Here is a 7,828-nt window from a genome sequence, read left to right as displayed (position 1 = left end):
AAGGAGCTTGTCGAAGAGAAGATAGCTAGCTAGGGGCAAGGACCAGGCCCGGGTCCTCCAGGTGGACGACACCCTCAAGGGCGTGTACCTCGAATGTGACGCCCTTCAGGAGAAGGAGAAGGAGAAGGAGGCGACCGCGGAGCTCAAGAAGCTGAGCTCGGCACACGCCGAGGTCTAGACCTAGGCCTGGGTGGACCGCATAGTGCTCCAGCAAGTGAGGCAGATCACTGCTGGTAAGACATTTTTGCTTCAGTGTGTTTTTGGCCGCAAGGGGTTCGTCGAGCTCACTCGACTATGGTGATCCGCAGAGGCCTTCGTGAATCACCCGAGGAGCGCCGCAGACGCCGGCCGTTACTTCGGCGCGTCGGAGGGCCATGCCAAGGAGAGAGCATTCTGGCAACAATTCCAGGCGCCGTCGCATCCCGAGTTGTTGAATCACCAGATGAAGCAGCTAATGGAGCTCTTCCATATGGCGAAAACAACGCCGCAAGATCTCTACATCCCACTCTGGCCCACGAAGGCTATATGCCGACCAGTTTCTTCGGACTGGTGTCCCGTCTGCAAGAGGCCGGCCCTCAAGTGATGCTGGAAGCGGCCCACATGCTTGGAGGGCGTCCAACGGGTGTATGCTTGCATGAAGACACACTATCCGCGTCTTGATGCGACGGTCGTGGCCTCGGGACCCCCCGAAGGGAAGGACCGGACGGCGGAGCAGTTCTTGGCCGGGGTGATGGAGGGAGCTCGGATAACCGAGGACTAGTGTCCCAAGGACACTTTGTATTTTTAGATTATACTTTGGAATGTCGAATTTGCAAGATGTAAAGACATGCTTTTGTTTAGAATGGATGCAGCTTTAAATTTTGATGTGTCAGCGTGTATTATATTTTATTTTTACTCCCGTGTGACCGATTTAAAACTAAAAGCGGCCAGTCGTCAGCTTCGGCCCCTTTTTACAAGATACGAAGGGTGTCTCATATGCAGTCTTGACCCTTGGCCGATGTCTCGGTTCTCGAAGGCGGTCCGTGCATATGAAACAAGGCAATTATACTATATTGGTTCTATAGCTTTCACTTAGTCATAGAAGCTTAATTGTGAGGGCTGGTGACAAGCCCCCGGTGTGTGAAGTGCTCGGTGGTTGCCGGGGTTCAGACCACTAGTCACTTTGGCTTATTTGAATATAAAAAAGCCCTTCGTTTGTCACATGGGATCTCTAACGATCCTTTGTTTGACATTGTCATCGGCTAGCCGACCAGTTTAAGCTTACCATAATAGTCAGTTTTCAACTTTCTCCACTGAGGCATTTTGCCATATGAGTTGGAAGCGCAATCGCAGTGGTTCTTCCTTTACACGCTTAGTCGAATAGATTGGGAACATAATGAAGTAAATATGCCCTAGAGGCAATAATAAAGTTGTTATTTTATATTTCCTTATATCATGATAAATGTTTATTATTCATGCTAGAATTATATTAACCGGAAACTTGATACATGTGTGATACATAGACAAAACTCCGTGTCCCTAGTAAGCCTCTACTAGACTAGATCGTTAATCAAAGATGGTTAAGTTTCCTAACCATAGAAATGTGTTGTCATTTGATGAACGGGATAACATCATTAGGAGAATGATGTGATGGACAAGACCCATCCGTTAGCTTAGCATAATGATCGTTCAGTTTATTGCTATTGCTTTCTTCATGTCAAATACATATACATATTCCTTCGACTATGAGATTATGCAACTCCCGGATACCGGAGGAATGCCTTGTGTGCTATCAAACGTCACAACGTAACTGGGTGATTATAAAGATGCTCTATAGGTATCTCCGAAGGTGTTTGTTCAGTTGGCATAGATCAAGATTAGGATTTGTCAGTCCGAGTATCGGAGAGGTATCTTTGGGCCCTCTCGGTAATGCACATCATAATAAGCCTTGCAAGCAATGTGAGTAATGAGTTAGTTTTTACGTAACGAGTAAAGAGACTTGCCGGTAACGAGAAGGTATGAAGATACCGACAATCGAATCTCGGGCAAGTAACATACCGATAGACAAATGGGATAACGTATGTTGTCATAACGGTTCGACCGATAAAGATCTTCGTAGAATATGTAAGAGCCAATATGAGCATCCAAGTTCCTCTGTTGGTTATTGACCGGAGAAGTGTCTCGGTCATGACTACATAATTCCCGAACCCGCAGGGTCGCACGCTTAACCTTCGTTGACGCTAGAGTAGTATTGGGATATTTGATGAGTTGTAACCAAATGTTGTTCGGAGTCCCGGATGAGATCCCAGACGTCACGAGGAGTCTCGGAATGGTCGAGAGGTAAAGATTTATATATGGGAAGTCATATTCTGGGTTCCGGAAAAAGATGCAGTTTTTTCGGCGAGAAGCTTCTAGAAGGTTCCGGAGGATTCCGGAGGGGTCCGGAAGTCCAAAAGTGGTCCCACCACGACCCAAGGGCTAGAATGTGCTGCGGCGAGGCGCCCTGGCCTTGGGCTAGGCGCACCAAGTCCTCAAAAGCCCATGTGGCTAGGGAAGGCAAAAAAGGAAGGAGTCCTAGTAGGAATAGGATTGGACTTGGAGTCCAAGTCCTCTCCCCCTTAGCTGCGCCCTAGGGCTTGGAGGGGCTATTTACCAATATATAGAGGGGAAGGGGTGCCCCAAGAGAACACACCAAGCCCTTGGCACCCCTCTCTCTCCCGTTACTCCGTAGTTCCACCGCCTCGTCCCGGCGACGCTTAGCGAAGCGATGTCGGTGTTCCACCACCATGCCATCGTGTTGGTTGTGATCCCATCTACTTCTCCTCTCCTGCTTGCTGGATCAAGAAGGACGAGATGTCATCGAGCCGCACGTGTGCTAAACTCGGAGGTGCCGTACGTTCGGCACTAGATCGGTTGGACCGTGATCGGATCGCGAAGAGTACGACTACATCAACCGCGTGATAAACGCTTCCGCTTAACAGTCTACGAGGGTACGTAGACACACTCTCCCCTCTCGTTGCTATGCATCTCCTAGATAGATCTTGCGTGAGCGTAGGAAATTTTTGAAATTGCATGCTACGTTCCCCAATAGTGGCATCTGAGACAGGTCTATGCATAGATGATATGCACGAGTAGAGCACAAAGATTTGTTGGCGGTGATCGTCATACTGCTTACCACCAATTTCTTATTTTGATTCGGCGGTACTGTTGGATGAAGCGGCCCGGATGCTTCATCCCGGACAAACCTTACATGACCATATTCATGAGACCGGTTCCACCAACAGACATGCAGCTAGTTTTGCATAAAGGTGGCTGGCGGGTGTCTGTTTCTCCTACTTTAGTTGAATTGAATTTGACTGCGGACGGTCCTTGTTGAAGGTTAAAACAACAAACTTGATAAATCACCATTGTGGTTTTGATGCGTAGGTAAGAACGGTTCTTGCTAGAAGCCCATAGCAGCCACATAAAACTTGCAACAACAAAGTAGAGGATGTCTAACTTGTTTTTGCACGGCATGTTGTGATGTGATATGGTCAAGACATGATGTGATATACGTTGCTGTATGAGATGATCATGTTTTGTAGAAGTTATCGGCAACTGGCAGGAGCCTTATGGTTGTCGCTTTATTGTATGAAATGCAAACGCCATGTAATTGCTTTACTTTATCACTATGCGTTAGCGATAGTTGTAGGAGCAATAGTTGGCGAGACGACCATGACGCTACGATGGAGATCAAGGTGCAAAGCCGGTGATGATGGAGATCGACAGTGCTTTGGAGATGGAGATCAAAGACACAAGATGATGATGGCCATATCATGTCACATATTTTGATTGCATGTGATGTTTATATTTTATGCATCTTATTTTGCTTAGTACGGTGGTAGCATTATAAGATGATCCCTTAACTAAATTTCAAGGTATAAGTGTTCTCCCTGAGTATGCACCATTGCGAAAGTTCATCGTGCTGAGACACCACGTGATGACCGGGTGTGATAGGCTCTATGTTCACATACAACGGGTGCAAGACAGTTTTGCACATGCAGAATACTTGGGTTAAACTTGACCGGCCTAGCATGTATAGACATGGCCTCGGAACATTGAAGACCAAAAGGTCGAACGTGAGTCATATAATAGATATGATCAACATAGAGATGTTCACCATTGAAGACTACTCCATCTCACGTGATGATCGGACATGGTTTAGTTGATTTGAATCACGTGATCATTTAGATGACTCGAGGGATGTCTATCTAAGTGGGAGTTCTTAAGTAATATGATTAATTGAACTTAATTTATCATGAACTTAGTCCTGATAGTATTTGCATATCTATGTTGCAGATCAATAGCTTGCGATGTAGCTCCTCGTTTATTTTTTATATGTTCCTAGAGAAAAATAAGTTGAAAGATGATAGTAACAATGATGCGGACTGGGTCCGTGGTCTGAGGATTATCCTCATTGTTGCACAGAAGAATTATGTCCTTGATGAACCGCTAGGTGATGGACCTATTGCAGGAGCAGATGCAGATGTTATGAACGTTTGGCAAGCTCAGTATGATGGCTACTTGATAGTTTAGTGCGCCATGCTTTACGGCTTAGAACCGCGACTTCAAAAATGTTTTGAATGCCACAGAGCATATAAGATGTTCCAAGAGCTGAAATTGGTATTTCAGACTCATGCCCGAGTCAAGAGGTATGAGACCTCTGACAAGTACTTTGCCTACAAGATGGAGGAGAATAGCTCAACCAGTGAGCATGCACTCAGAATGTCTGAGTACTACAATCGCTTGAATCTAGTGGGAGTTAATCTTCTAGATAAGATAGTGATTGACAAAGTTCTCTAGTCACTATCACCAAATTACTGGAACTTCGTGATGAACTATAATATGCAAGGGATGACAAAAACGATTCCTGAGCTCTTCGCAATGCTAAAATCGGCAAAGGTAGAAATCAAGAAAGAGCATCAAGTGTTGATGGTTAACAAGACCACTAGTTTCAAGAAAAAGGGCAAAGGAAAAGAAAGGGAACTTCAAGAAGAATGAAAAGCAAGTTGCCACTCCCGTGAAGAAGCCCAAAGCTAGACCTAAGCCTGAAACTAAGTGCTTCTATTCCAAAGGGAATGGTCACTGGAAGCGGAACTACCCCAAATAATTGGCGAATAAGAAGGATGGCAAAGTGAACAAAGGTATATTTGATATACATGTTATTGATGTGTACTTTACTAGTGTTCATAGTAACCCCAGGGTATTTGATGCTGGTTGTTGGGGATATGACTATCAGGCATAACCCGCCAGGAGGGCCGGGTCATCCTTATGACGGTTCATTTTAATGAAGCCCAAAAGTATGAATCATAATGGCGGTTCATCGATAGGCTGAGTAGAGGGCCCAAGCCCAAGGCAGCTTAAGGCCCACGGTTATAAACCGCCATGTATATATAGACTTGTGTTGTAAGGCATGAAAGAGAAGTCACCGAGCCGGACACGTTGTATGAGCCGTCCGGGACTCTGGAGACCTCCGGGGCATCAACCCGTGTATATAAGGGGACGACCCGGCGACGGCTTAGGGCAAGAAACAACAACTCGAGAGCCAGGCAAAGCGTATTCGCTCCCTGGTCATCGAAACCCCAACAATACCACCTCAAACTGGATTAGGCTTTTACCTTCACCTAAAGGGGCCGAACCAGTATAAACTCCCCGTGTCCCTTGTCCTGTTTAACCCCTTTAAGCTAATCTCGTTGCGATGGCTCCATGACTAAGTCCTCACACTAGGACGTCTACCGTGACAATTCCACGACAGTTGGCGGCCACCATGGGGCTATCACACGATGGTTTCGGGTTCTTAGAGGGCAACTTTGAAGGGCTCAAGGGATACGCGATGGGCCGGATGACCAAGAGTCGTCGCGACAAGCTCTACATCGGCAACGCAGGCTGGGGCCCCGAGGCCGGCTCAATTGAGTACGGGTACGGGGTCCCCTTTGGCGGAATTCACGTCTTTATTGGCAAAATCGGCGAGCCGGGCCCTGAGCCGGACATCTGCACCGACATCATCGAGACGGCTCAGCGTGTTCGACCCGCCCGTGTTCAGCCCTCCATGAAACGTGCCTTCATGGGATTCATCCATGGAGCAGAATCTGAGGATAGATCGGTGTCTGGCGGTGAGACGGTCATTTACTCTGATGGTGAATCGTCCACCGGCGAGACTGAGTTATTGTACCAACTGCAAGACGGCCGGCTTGGGGGCTGTTCTGATGGCGACAGTATTCCGGACCCCTGTGAGCCGCCGAACCGGGTTGCGATCTTCATGGTCGGTACGCAGCCGGTGCAGCACTCGTCGACTGTAGCTGCAATGATTTTCGGGTCAGCGGCAGCAACGGCTGCCGGGGCAGGAGGCCCTGTGCGCCCGCCGACTCAGGTCGTAACTTACTTGCTGGATAAGCTGACAGCATTGTTGCCAACAGTGGTTAACCCGGCAGATCAGGATCAGCACAATGTGGCAGTTGCAAAGTTGCATGATGAGATAGCGCAGGCTATGGAGGAGCTAAACGCGAAAAACACGAGGATGGCTGAGGAGCGGGCTGCTTTGGATGCTCAGGCGCAGCGGATTCAGTCGGAGTCATACTGGCTCATGCTAGATCAGAATGCTTCAAATGACGTCAAGAGAAGGAGGTATCAGAGTCGCTTACCACCAGTTTACGATGCAAGGAATCTCTTTAACACGCCAGGAGCAGGAACTAGTAACCCGCCAGTGGTAAACCAGGTTGAAGCGCCTAGGATGGGAGCACCAGTTCAGCCACGCACAACGGATCCACCTCGACAGAACAATATCCTACCACAACACGTGCCAACACCACCGGGTCATTATTCTAACCCCTTGGATAACATGGTCGCTGCGGAATCACGATTAGCGGCTATCCTAGTTGAAGGCGAGTCGGCGGTCGAGACCCGGAGGGCTAGAGAGCTCCTTCAGACAGCATTGACTTAGCAGCAGGCATATTCTTACAGTCGTGAAAGGATTCATTCCACCCCTCGCCCAAGCCAAGGTTACAGCAGGCATATTGATTAGCCGGCTGTGTCAAGCAGTGGGCGGAACTGTAACCCGCCTCGTGGACATAACCCGGCGGGCGGTGGTGCTGATGCTTAGGATGTAGTAGATCAAGGTAGAGCACGTCGAGCCCGAGCTGGCGGCACAGTATGCGGCCCGTCAACCTTCTCCGGTTCGTCCCACGATGTCGGTGGAGCCGGGTGTCAGTTTAAGGAGTTTGGGTGTGCCGTGTTTGGCTCCGGCTCTGCGTAATGTACGGTTGCCCAAGGATTTCAAAGGTCCCCATAAGGTGCCCAACTACACTGCCGATTTATCCCCCGAAGCATGGGTTGAAAGTTATGAGATGGCGATGGAATCGCTGGATGTTGACGATGCTGCATGTGCTAAGTACTTCACCATGATGTTGGAAGGGAAGACTCGTACTTGGTTGAAAGGGCTACCGGCTAACTCCATTGGGTCATGGGCTGAGTTAAAAGCCCGGTTTATCCAGAATTTTAAGGATACATGCAAGCAACCTATGTAAATTGTGGATTTAGCTTCCTGTGTCCAAGAAGAGGGTGAATCAACAACCCATTGGGTGAGCCGGGTCTCCACAATTATGCACTCATCGGATAGCATCAATGCCGATTCAGCGGTTTTGACATTGGAAAACAATTGTCGGTTCACACCCCTGAAGCAGAAGTTAAGGCGGCTTAAACATCACTGCAATGACATGGGGACACTTATGGTGGCTCTGGTTAAGTATGCTGACTCTGATGGTACCAAGGACCCCGAGTCTGACGATGATAAGCCGGGAAAGGGAAAGAAGAG

Source organism: Triticum urartu, chromosome 2A, assembly GCF_056163025.1.
Source record: "Triticum urartu cultivar PI428250 chromosome 2A, HENAU_Tu73, whole genome shotgun sequence".
NCBI classification, from domain to species: Eukaryota; Viridiplantae; Streptophyta; class Magnoliopsida; order Poales; family Poaceae; genus Triticum; species Triticum urartu.
This window is presented reverse-complemented; position numbering follows the sequence as displayed.